The sequence below is a fragment of the Camelus dromedarius genome, chromosome 8 (assembly GCF_036321535.1).
Source record: "Camelus dromedarius isolate mCamDro1 chromosome 8, mCamDro1.pat, whole genome shotgun sequence".
Taxonomy (NCBI): Eukaryota; Metazoa; Chordata; class Mammalia; order Artiodactyla; family Camelidae; genus Camelus; species Camelus dromedarius.
The window spans coordinates 49,135,733-49,148,013 of NC_087443.1; positions in this window are offsets into that span (position 1 = coordinate 49,135,733).

Here is a 12,281-nt window from a genome sequence, read left to right on the forward strand (position 1 = left end):
AAGTATTTAACATGGGTATATACAAGTCACTATATGCCTACTTTGGTGTCCTACCCCCTCATAAGATTAGTTTGCAATAACAAGTAATTAAGATCAGAAATGGGAAGGGTAAAGAAGATTAGAGAAGGTGAGGTTAAAAAAGAATGGAATAAACCATGCAAACACTGAAATACTATTGAATTCTCTATCTACATTCATTGCTAGGAGTTTGATAATTATATTAAAGCCAGAATTATTTGAGTGCCCAGACATCTTCATTGAAACTTTCCTTCTTATTAGCTCAATGGTCCTTATACTTTAATATGGCTAAGAATTATTGTATATGTACAACATAATGTATGCTGTAATATATGGATGAAATAGGGTCTTTTGGAGGATAGTTTTGACTATGTGAAAATTTCCCTTCTAAGTGCAGACTTTAAAATGTAACAGTTAGAAAAAGCTGTACCTCAACTAATATGTCAAATTCTTTGTAAATTCTGTAAAACAACAACAGGAACAGCAATCATTACTACTGAGAATTGTTCGAAGAATTATTTTTGGTATTGCATAGACAATCATTAGATAGAGGTCTGCCCGTAGGAATTTTGATAGCATTTGACAGAGAATTCAAAGGTATTAGGTTTAGGGTTTTAAAAGCTTATGATTATATATGTGCAATAGAATTTTAGTCAATCATAAAAAGGGAGATTCTGCTATGTGCAACAACGTGAATGGACCTTGAGGGCATTGTACTAAGTGGTATAAGTCAGACAGAGAAAGACAGTATATATGATCTCCCTTATATGTAAAATCTAAAAACAAACAAACTAACTCATAGACACAGAGAGCATATTGATGGTTACCAGAGGTGGGGGATGGCCGAAATGGGTGAAGATGGTCAAAAGTTAAAAACTTTCAGTTATGAAATAAGTAAGTCCTGGGATATGATACACAGCATAGTGACTACAGTTAACAAGACTGTATCATGTAATTGAAAGTTGCTAAGAGAGCAGGTCTTAAAAGTTCTCATCACAAGAAAAAGAGTTTGGCAAACTACTACCCTTAATTTCATGTAATCATCTCCTGAAGTTCTGTATAATTTGTCTAGCAAGTGGGCATCTCTGGCATTTTCTTTATATAATGGGATCATGTTACATACATTATTTTGTGTCAGGATATTTGTAAGATTCGTTCATGTTACTGTGTGTAGCTGTCATTTGCTCATTTTCATCTCTCTTTGATTTTCCATGGTGGTAATATGTCATAATTTATGTATGCATTATATTGCCAGGGCATGCTTGGGTTGTCCCTTTTTGGTTATTACAGCTATGCTGTATAAACATTCTTTACGCCCATCCCGATGTACACATGCAAGTTTCTCTAGTCTAGGACATATACACAGCAGTGGGGTTGCTGGGCCATGGTGATGTGTATATAATGGCAAGCTACTTTCCAAAGTGAGTGTATCACTTTTCACTCCCGTCATATTCTGGCCAACATTTGGTTTTGGCAGACCTTTTAATCTTTTGCCAACCTGATGTACGTGGATGGTAGTGGTGGTCTCCTCTGGTTTTGATGTTCATTTCTCTGATTAGTAATGGCGTTGAACACTTTTCCACATGTTTATTGGCCATTTGGATTCACTCTTTGTGAAGTGTCTATTTATGAATGAATTTAGCCCATTTTGTATTTTGGTTTTCCGTCTTTTTACACTTGATTTGTAGATATTCCTTACTTATTTGGGAGTTACATGTCTTTCTAATAATTTCTATCATTCTGTAGCATGGTCTTTTTCCTTGCAATAAGATGTCTTACAATAGACTGAAACTCTTAATTTTAATGCAGTTCTTCTAAAAGCTCTATAGTTTTGTCTTCCACATTTAGCTCTAAAATCCTCCTGGAGTTGATTTTTATATGCGGAGTGAGTTGGGATCCATTGGCACAAAAACCCAAACTGTCTTATTACAGTTTATTCAAAAACCGTCCTTTCCCCACTAGTCTGCAGTGCCACCTTCATCCATCAGATCCATATATGCATGTGTCTGAGTTCTACTGTTTTATTTATCTATCCTTGGGCCAATATTGCACTGTCTTAGTTACTTTACCACACTGTCTACTTATTTATCTTTTATGGAGATACTAGGGATTGAACCCAGGACCTCATGTATGCTAAGCATGAATTCTACCACTGAGCTATACCCACCCCCATACTGTTTTTAAAATAAGAGTTGTTACCTGGTAGAGCTAATTCTCTCACCTTGTTTTTCTTCCTCAAGAGTGTCTTTGCTCTTCTTTCTCCTTTGCATTTCTGTGTACATTTTAGAATCAGCTAGTCAAAGCCACAAAAATAGCTTACTGAGATTTTGATTGGAATAACAATGGCTTTTAGTATAATGTGGAAACTGACATTTGTGCATTAAATTTTCCCATTCATGAACGTAAAGTCTCTCTTTTCTTTAATGACTCTCAGTAAAGATTTCTAGTTTGCCCATAATAGTCTCATGTATCTTCTGCTAGATTTATTATTAGGTGATTGATGTTTTTGATGCTGTCATAAAATGCTCTCTTAAAAATTTTTTTTCTTTAAAAATTTTAAAAAATTATTATTATTATTTTTTGGGGGGGTAGGTAATTAGGTTAATTTACTTATTTATTTTTAGAGGAAATACTGGGGATGGAACCCCAGACCTTGTGCATGCTAGGCCTGCATTCTACCACTTGAGCTATATCCCCTCCCCCCTTAAAAATTTCTATTTTCTAGTTTTTTATTGGTGGACTAAAATAATAAAATTGGTTTTTGTCTATTAATTTTGTATCCTGTTATTAATGCTTATGACTTTAATATAGTTTCTTTTAGATTTTATATGTTCAAAATGATATAAGTTATTTTCATATCATGGCTACTGTAAATAATGCTGCAATGAACATGGGTGTGCAGGTATCTCTTGAGATAGTGGTTTCATTTACTTCGGGTGTGTATCCCGTAGAGGAGTCGTTGGATCATACGGTAGTTCATTTTTAATATTCTGAGGAACTCCCATCCTGTTTTCCGTAGTGGCTGCATGAATGTACATTCCCGCTGACAGTGCACAAGGGAGGCTCTGCACTTTGGCTTCGACTGTGTCCCCCACAGAGCCACCACACTGCAGTGTGGGTTTACAGCTTTTGCTTTATATTGGCAAGTGCCCTTCAGATGAAGCAACTCCAAACGTTGGGCTTATCTCTCTGGGTTTTGCCTTTTTCTAGATGTTGTCCCATGAATTCCTTACTATTTTGTTTGTTCTTTAATACTTTCACTAGAATGCTTTGTTTTAATGTTCTGTTCAGTTTAAAAAATTGTTCTCAAGAAGAAGGTTGTTCCGTTGTAATGGTATTCATCTGGTATTTTTAAACTTGATTTCTTTTCAGCTGTGAAAATATTTTTTCAAAGAAAATCTTAGGTGGATTGATAATATATAAAACGCGTTTTAAAAAAAGATCCACGTTTAAAATTACGCAAGTATCAGTGAGCCATCCATCTCTCCAGGAGCCGTTTCCCTTCTGGACTCAGGAATTGCTTCCTGCTTCCTATTTGGCTCCTGAGTGGTCTAGACCTGTTTGGTACCATTAACTGCCCTGCTACCTTCTACCTTAATGGCCCTAACTGGTGCCCCTCAGAGGTCTTGCTATATTAAAATATTAACAAGACACTGTCAAAAGGAATCATTAAAATTATGATTTATTGAAATTGCTTATCTAGCAAATTAATACTAGTGAAAATGTCAAATGACATTCTCCTCCTAAACACAAGGCCTGGGTCTAATGCTGTCCAGCTACCTTGATAAGCCCTGTCTTAACTTTTGATCACTCACATATCCTTGTGCTGCTATGAATCCTCTTCATTGCCCTTGACATCAGAAAGGTGGATTTACACATCTTGCCAGCCATTTGGTTCTTGCAGTCCTCCTTCTCTCCCTCCCACCCTTTCTTCCTCCCTCCCTCCCTCACTTCCTCCCTTCCTCCTTCCTTCTTTCCTTCCTTCTTCCCTCCCTCCCTCCCTTCCTTCCTTTTAGTACATTATTGGTTTTTGCCAGCAATCTAACAAACTAGTTGTAAACTACTAAAGTATCCTAATTCCCCCACGCTCTCCTCTAACAGAGCTGGTAAGAATTTTCAGAAGATGCTGAGCTGGCCAGTGGAAACTCTTCCTCAGTGATGGAGGTGGAGAGTGGCAGGGGGGAAAGCGCATGCACCCGGACCTGGTGCAGGTGGTGGCCAGGACCTATTTTCAATTACATGAAATCAGAGGTAGATTTACCAGACATTCTTGCTAGGCCCTGTGCTTTTTCTTTCCTAAGTTGGGTGGAATCCAAGTGGATGTGTAGGAATCTTTAATCACCCATTAGAATGTAATTTATTCATATTTTTTTCCCTCTAAGGCCAATTAGGGAGAGGAAAGCTTTGGCTTATTTCTCCTTTAAGTGAGGAAGATAAAGATGAAACACAAAACCAAACAAGCATCTACTAAAATGAAAACTTAGAGTTTTGCAAATGGAACAAGTCTTTACATGGATTCGAAAACTTGACTATTGAATTTTGACTGAGGGGTAAGCCGATGTGTCTCCAATCAACTCATATAAACGTGGAGTGGCTTTTCTCAGGCCAACTTTTTTATGCTTGTGCCCCGCTAGCAGAGAGGTCATTGTCAGGCATTATTTTCAAAGTTTGTATTATGAAAACAATGCATTTCATTTTCTAAATAGAACATTGTATTATAATATTGAACGTGCTGTTTCAAAATACTGTTCCTTGCCCCCACTCCCGTATTGTTCCCCTCTACCCCTCACCCTCTGCTTGAGGGTCACCAAACAACACAGTTCAACTGCCCTGCTCACGATACTACAAATCTACAGCCAACTCTGGCAGAAGGTCTCAGGCTATTCTGCACAGGAAGTCCGATAGCAAATTTTGCAGTGTTAAGCAAAGTAGGGGAAGGTTTGGTATTTCTTTAAAAATATAATATAAATACAATGGCTCGAGTTTCCCGATGAGACACATTTTAAAATTGTGACTCTGACACGAATGGTGTTGTTTGGGATCCCTGAGGTTCGAATGGGCTTTTGATATCGTTGCGATTTTTGACTGAACAAGGTCTTTCATTGGGAGAGAAGCGTCTAATTGTATGCATTATGTCCAGTGGCCAGAAAAATAGCTCATAGGAAAATGAGGGAACTGGATACAAAGAGGCAAATTTTTCCCAAGTCAAGAAATAAGCCAAAACCAAGAATTCTTCACAATTCCTCAGTGCCTAATATAGAGCTGGGTGTGGAGGTGATAATTAGTAAATATGTTTAGACCAGCAATTGAAATTTCCTGTATAGCCGTACATACTTGAGGGCTAGTCTTGCTGCTTTGTGGGGAAGATGTCGATTGAGGTAACAGGGACATAGAGAAAGGAGAGATAAGACAGATCCTGGCTTTAAATGTCATCTTCTGCCTCTTGTTATGTGAGCTTGGAGAAATTACTTAACCTTTTGAGCCTCAGTTTTGTCTTCTGTAAAACAGAAATTATAACGCCTCGCAGCATTATTCGTCATAAGGATTAGAAATAGTGGCTGTAAAAAGCTCAGCACAGGCTTGGCTCTTGTTAAGTGGTGGCCACTATTATTATTGGTGAAAAAAAAGAACAACAATATTAACTTCAAGATTCTTGGAAAAAAGCTTCCCTGAGCTAACTCCCTCCTAAATCCCTGGAGCAGAATTTGGCTTCACCCCAAGTTTCAGAAACATGTATCCTTGGCGTGAACTCTGCACCCAGTCCCTTTTCTGTAATCCCCATGGACCCCAAGTTCAGCTGACCCCAAAGTGCCTTAGTCAAAGGGGAATTTATGGGACATTTGGCCAAAAACTCTGAATGGAGATCTTCCAAGGACAGAACATTCTGGAACCCGCAGTGCTTTATATCCTCTTCTCACAGTGGCTGGGGTCAAAGCAAAGCTGGAGGGAAAGTTGTCTAAGGAGACCCAGACCCAAAAAAGGCTAAGAGCCTTTGTTTTTTTGAATCTCTGGGTTGTAAACAATATGGATTGATATCATATTTTGATTCCTTTTGATACATTGGCTGGTCTTATAAGCAATAAAGTTAATTTTAAAAATGAAACAACTTTTAGCAGCTGTAAAGTAAATTTTTAAAGAAGCTCACTTTAATGATTTTAATATTACTTTTTAATGTTATATTAATTTTATGTGCCATGGCTCAAGTGAGAGTGGTTGTCCCGTTTTTAATTTGATCATCTTATTTGCAAATATAATTTTAGAAAACATTTAGAGTCATATAATTGGTAAAAGTATTTTCTATTAAATTCCCTGGGTTGTGTGTGTGTGTGTGTGTGTGTTGGGGTGGGAGTGGGATGTTTTCTTAAATTGTCTTAGTTAGAGGGCAGGTACTTTCTTTTATTCATCTTTGGATCAGCAGAAGCTATTTAGCATAGTTAATGATGTACAAAAGGTAATAAATAAAAATTTATTGAACAAATGGAAGAACAAACTAGTGAAGATACAGCATGAGGTGGTGGAAAGAACACTCTACAGAAATTCAGGAATTCATTTTGGCCGTGGCTTACTTGTTTGCTGTGTGATTTAGACAAGTGACTTAACCTCTCTGAAGCAGACTTTTCCAACTGTGAGGCAAAGCACCGTAGTAATACTTACAGAATTGTTTCACCTTGCCTCACAAGACTGGCATGGGTTGCAGATGAAATAATGAAGGTGCTTTATAAGCCAGAATGCATGATACTAACTATGATAAAAAAATATAAACTCTTTGCCGTTTCATGAGTTCTTAATGAAAATGTCTACTAGTTTCTGAGAGGTCTAGCAAGTTGGGAATAGCTGATGTTCTCACTTAAGCTGTGCCATATAACAACATAAATAATAGTAATAATATTGATAATGACTATCATTAATTGAGCAGTTATTATAAGCTAGATCTTGTGCTGAACATGGTACATTGTTTTTGATCTTCACAACAGCACTGTAAGATAGGAATTATTATTATCTTTTTTTTTTTTTTACAGACAAGAAAATCAGGTCTCAAGTCAGGTCTATCACTTGGTCTGTCATCACTTGGGTCTGACACCAGAATTCATACCCTTTCTACTATGCCAAAATGCCCTTTACAAAAAATTTTAACAGGTTTTAAACTCTACTCTGATACAGGTTCCTTTACATAGCAGATGTCATTCAATCCTCACCACAACTGATGGAGTAGGATATTATTATTATCATGCCCATTCTGCAGATAACAAAACTGAGGCATAGAGAGACTAAATAACCAGGTCTGTGTAATTCCAAAGCGTGGCTATATTTGCTACACAGTGCTAGAATTTGTGATATGTTTTTTGTCTGTGATTCTGAGCAAATAGTGGGATATACTTAACTCTTTTGTCAGCAAAGGAAAGAACATAGTCAATAATGTGTAAAATTTCTCCCTTAGCAGATGACCTTTTTACTTGTGGAAAAAAGTTATGGATAGCGTGGGTTCCAGGGGAAACCTTTCTGTACAAGGCAGGAAAGGTCCTGAAAGTTACCTCAGTGGGATTCGTAGAAGCCCTGAGCCCTCCAAATTTTGTCCTGTCTTTCTGATTCAGGGAAATGCTTGTGTTATGAGTCATATTACCCCAGTAGCTGCAGAGTTCACACCCAGACTCCAGTGCAGCCAGGAGGCAGGATGGGACCTACGTCCTGCCAATCAATCGCAGCTCCCAGGAGAGCCATCCTTTTGGAAGGAAGGCATTCTGTGGGAGCAGCAGCACAAGCGGCAGCTTCCCAAGGGCCTTCACATGCAGTTCCTGATGCAGAATGGCTTTGATGCTGGGGGAAGTAGCGCTGATGGGCCCCACGACAGGGATTTAGTAGCATTCCTGCCTTTCAGTGCTCAGCTCTTCTCACCCTGGTCTTGAGCATTGCTATTAGAAGCTGAAACTTGATCTTTTTTTCTAACACCCCAGATCTTTTGTGAACTTTTAATAAAATAAAATTCAAAATCTCCTTCTCCTGATTAAACTAGCCAAGATGGATTCCATTTCTGCAAATCAGAACCGTGCCCAGATTTAGTAGTTACGAAGTTCAGTGAGTAGCAAAACTTGGCCACCTTAAGGGACTTTTGCCCCAGCCTTGCTCTGAGCAGGGCTTCGGATCTGTCCTCTCCACTGTCCTGTGACACCGAGTGAGGGGGACACGGGCCCTGTAATTCGCAGACTGCTTCTGACGCTGTGGTGGGCTGGAGCCTGTTTGTACTGGCTTCAGAAAGCTGAGTGTTAAATTTTCAGGAATTTTATGAGTCTGTTGACAACACTGATAGCTTGAAATCAACTATTGTGGGAGTATTTATATTACAGAAATGAGCAAATGCTACACATCAGGCCTCCCTCTCTCACTTCCCAGCGGGTTAAACGTTTACCAGACCATTTCTGTCCTGATATCTCGTCATTTTGTCCTTTTTGCTGCAAGATAGTTTGTGAAATGTTCTGCTAAGCCTCATTCAATGTTGACAGCTTTCTAAGAATTTTACTGTGAACCAATCTCAGATCAGAAAACACACTTTGTAAGAACGTTGCCAGCGTTGTTTGCTAAACCTAGAGAACCCTTCTATTGTTCTTCTGCAGGACAAACTTCAAGATCCAGAATGAATATCACCTTCTTTGGGCCTTAACTGACTGCCTGGACAGAATCAATGATTCCATCTTCTGAGGCTCATCCCCTCTGCTCCCCAACCTCCAGCACTTGGCACAGAAACGCACCCATCTCGTTACTGTTCTTTTAAAAACATATGCACAGAGCCTGCACATGTCAGGCTCTTATCTAAGGCATTCTAGTGCCTTAGGCATATTAACTCACTAACTCCGTGGAACCAGGGAAGTGCAACTACTGTTCCTATTTTACAGGTGAGGGAACAGCGGCTCAGAGAGTTAGGTAACTTGTCCATGGTCACACGTCTTAGAATTGACATAGTCTGGCTTAGAGCCTGAGCTCTAAACTCTCTCTGTGTCCCCTGGAGATTGTGGAAGTTTACTGTTTGTCTTTTTGTTTTTGCGTTTTTCGAGGGCAAGGTCTGGGTCTTGTCCAAGTTTGGATCTATAGTTCCAAGCCCGGCATGGGCTACCACCAGGCACTGTGCACTAAACCCATATGCGTTAGAGGAGGGGCTGCATCAGTAGGTTCTCAGCCCCTCCCTCCTTTTGAAGACCCTTACGTGGAAAGCATAGTTCAAGAGAGAGATAGGAATGGAGCTGCTCTGGAAGAAAGACGGCCCCGGTGACTTTACCAGGCTTCTCGAGGCAGCCTCTCGGGCATCGCTGTAGACCGTCAGACTCTGACCACGCCATTTTGCGTACTGCTGAGTTGGACTGTAGATCCCAAGTTTCCATCTGGAAAATGAAATCTCAGTTTCAGTTGATGTTAGTGCTGAAGTTTTAGTGCTCTTCGTGCTGGTGTTAGGGCTGTGGTTTAGGGAGGCGCGGGACCAACAAAGAACAGAGAGGAGAATCCATTTAATAACAAAGAGCTCCTCACTTCAAGAATAACCGGTTACTCTCTACTGTGGGCGATAGCTTCAGGAAGGTTAGGGTGGGAGCAGGGGAGGCTGAGGTAGGATTTAGAAGGATGGGGAGCTCCAGTCACTAGGAATACCTCCACCTGGACTGACTGCCCTTTGGGCTGGAAGACCCTGCTCATCATTCATGATCCCACTCAAATGTCATTGTCTTGGGGAAGTCTTCTCTTTTTCCCTGTGTCACACCTACTGAGTAGGTTATCAAGGACTTCGTGGAATCCATCAAAACATCATGATTGGTTCGGCCAGCACTCAGTAACTGCTTGCTGAATACACGAGTTAAAGCCAAGAAAGAAAGGGACTGAAGAGACTCTTCCTGTCATGGCCTCAAAGAAACCTCACAAATAGGAGCAAATGCCCAAGGGAGAATCCTGGTTCTGAAGACTGGTGTTGACACTGGAGTGACAGCAGAGGAAAGTCTCTGACTCCCAAAGCCTTCTGGAGTAAGGAATTCCCCTCTTTAATACTATGGCCCTCTTTGTTGTTGACCTTTGCTAGACTGTGACTATTCATGAATATGCTCTCTACTTGCATAATTGCCTCAGTTCTCCACCTGGTTGTGGCCATGGGGACACGGCCACCTGTGCTGCTTTGAAAGCTTGCTTCCATCTTCCCTTGTATCTTTGGTTTCTGGCAGATTACTGGGCTTGTGGAAGTTAAAGTCAAGTGTGATCCAGCGGTGGGCGTATGAGTGTGTACATGTGTTGTGGGGAGCGTTGAACTCTTCCACCTCCCCAGACATATCTCTGCATATCTAGTGTCAGTTTCTTGGTCTCTAGTACATGGCCAGGGCAATGTTTGTCATCCAGGAAGCTGTGGGGAGGAGCCTATACCCCAGAATGCACCGAGCCCAAGAAAAGTATGCCAGGGGACAACCAGTGACAGCCCCGGAAGCAAAGTTCTGGTCAATTTGGTCAAGTTATTTATAACTAGGTCAAGTTATTTCCTAGCTCCACCTCTGGAGTGTCCCTTGGGAACAGGAGTTGCCTCCCTTGGCTATGCTGGGCAGGCTGTTCTTCCTGGGCAGTCCTGGGGCATGGAGCACAAAGGGGATGAGGAGGGACAGCCTATACAAGCGCTAGGCTCATTGTTTAGACTCAGTAATAGCAACCACATGCGCTTCGGAGGCCCTGCCATGCCTGGAGGGCTTGGGTCCCACTCTTATCCAGTGCGATCTCTGACTACAGCCAGGCTGAAAGTGACATGGCCTGCTTAGTAACCCTCAGCATCCTCTTACGGGATTCTCTGACTCAGAGCTCACAGACAGGATGTGATCTCAGCTTCTCGCATCTCTTCATACACATGGGCATGGTCAAGTGTTTCCTCCAGTCTTAATTGGGGTGGGAAGAAACACTAAACACCTGTGTGCAGGAGACCAATATCTTGGGGAGGACCTTGAAGAGATCCTTGGGGAGCTCCAGAGGATTGCTTTTCCTTCCTGACTTTCTGCCCCATTGTCCAGCTCTCAGTATTTTACCCAGGAGCATGACTCCCCAGTAGACACCTGACTAGTCTTCCTTCCTTCAGTTTCTCAACTCCTCATCCACACAGAGATGCCCAAGCCACTCAAGCACTGCTTCATCACGTCCTGTCAAACCAAGTCTTCCCTTCCCCACCCCTCCTGGCTAATAAATTTGTCCATCAACTTACCTACATTCCCATCTTTTCTACCTCTTATCATCCCTTCCTTTAGCTTCTCTGCTGCCAACTGGTCAGTTTCCCTGTAGTTTATCCCACATCCTGTCACTTCCTCCAACTGATTGTTGAAGTTCATCCTTATTAGAAAGGCTGTGTGCTTCCAAAGATGCTGAAAATACCACCATCATCACCATCAACACTGTCATCATCATCTATTAGCACAACCTTTGCATCAGGCACTGTGCGAAGGGCTTTACATAAATTAATCCATTTAATCCTCATGCTAATACTATGTGGTAGGTACTATTATTATTTCCACTTTACAAATGGGAAAACTACGAGTCAAAGAGAAAGAGTGACTTGTCAAAGATCTCAAGGATATTAAGCATATACCACATCAAGGATTTGAACCTAGTTTGTCTGATATCAAAGCCAGAGCTCTTAATCATGATAATGTACAGTCTCCCTAGCTGACCCCATGCTTTCTTACCTTGAATTCAATCAGAGTTTATGTATGTAGTTTAGAATCCATCCTTGGGCATTTGGGTATTGGAGACAAGAAGGAATTTTTTTGAGATCAGATGGTCCAACATCTTTTTTTTCAGTGGTTGAGAAAATTGAAGATTAGGGAGGCAAAAAAGCTTGTCTAAGAGTCTGAAGTAGGTTAGTGGAAGAACCAGAACCTCATCCCAGGTCTCCTGACTGAGGACGTGCTCTAGTACAACACATATCATCCTTTTGTGTTCTTGAAAATTTGTTCTCCATGAACTTCAAAATTATGACTCTTGCCTTCTCAACTATAGTATTAGTTCATTAAGGATAGAAGTCATATTTCATGCTTGAAAAGTATATTTCCAGTCTTACATAAGATGTGGAAATGAAGTGGTTTCCTTGGTGGTCACTGAATGGAAAATGTAGAAGATGCTGTCAGTGCCTGGCACACAATCAGCGCTCAGCACACACTTTTCAAGGGAATGAGTGGATGAATGAAATGGTGTCAGGAAGACTAGAGTTGAATTTGAGCTGGGGGGTGTTTCCAGGAATATGGACGGAGTTTTGCAACAAAGGA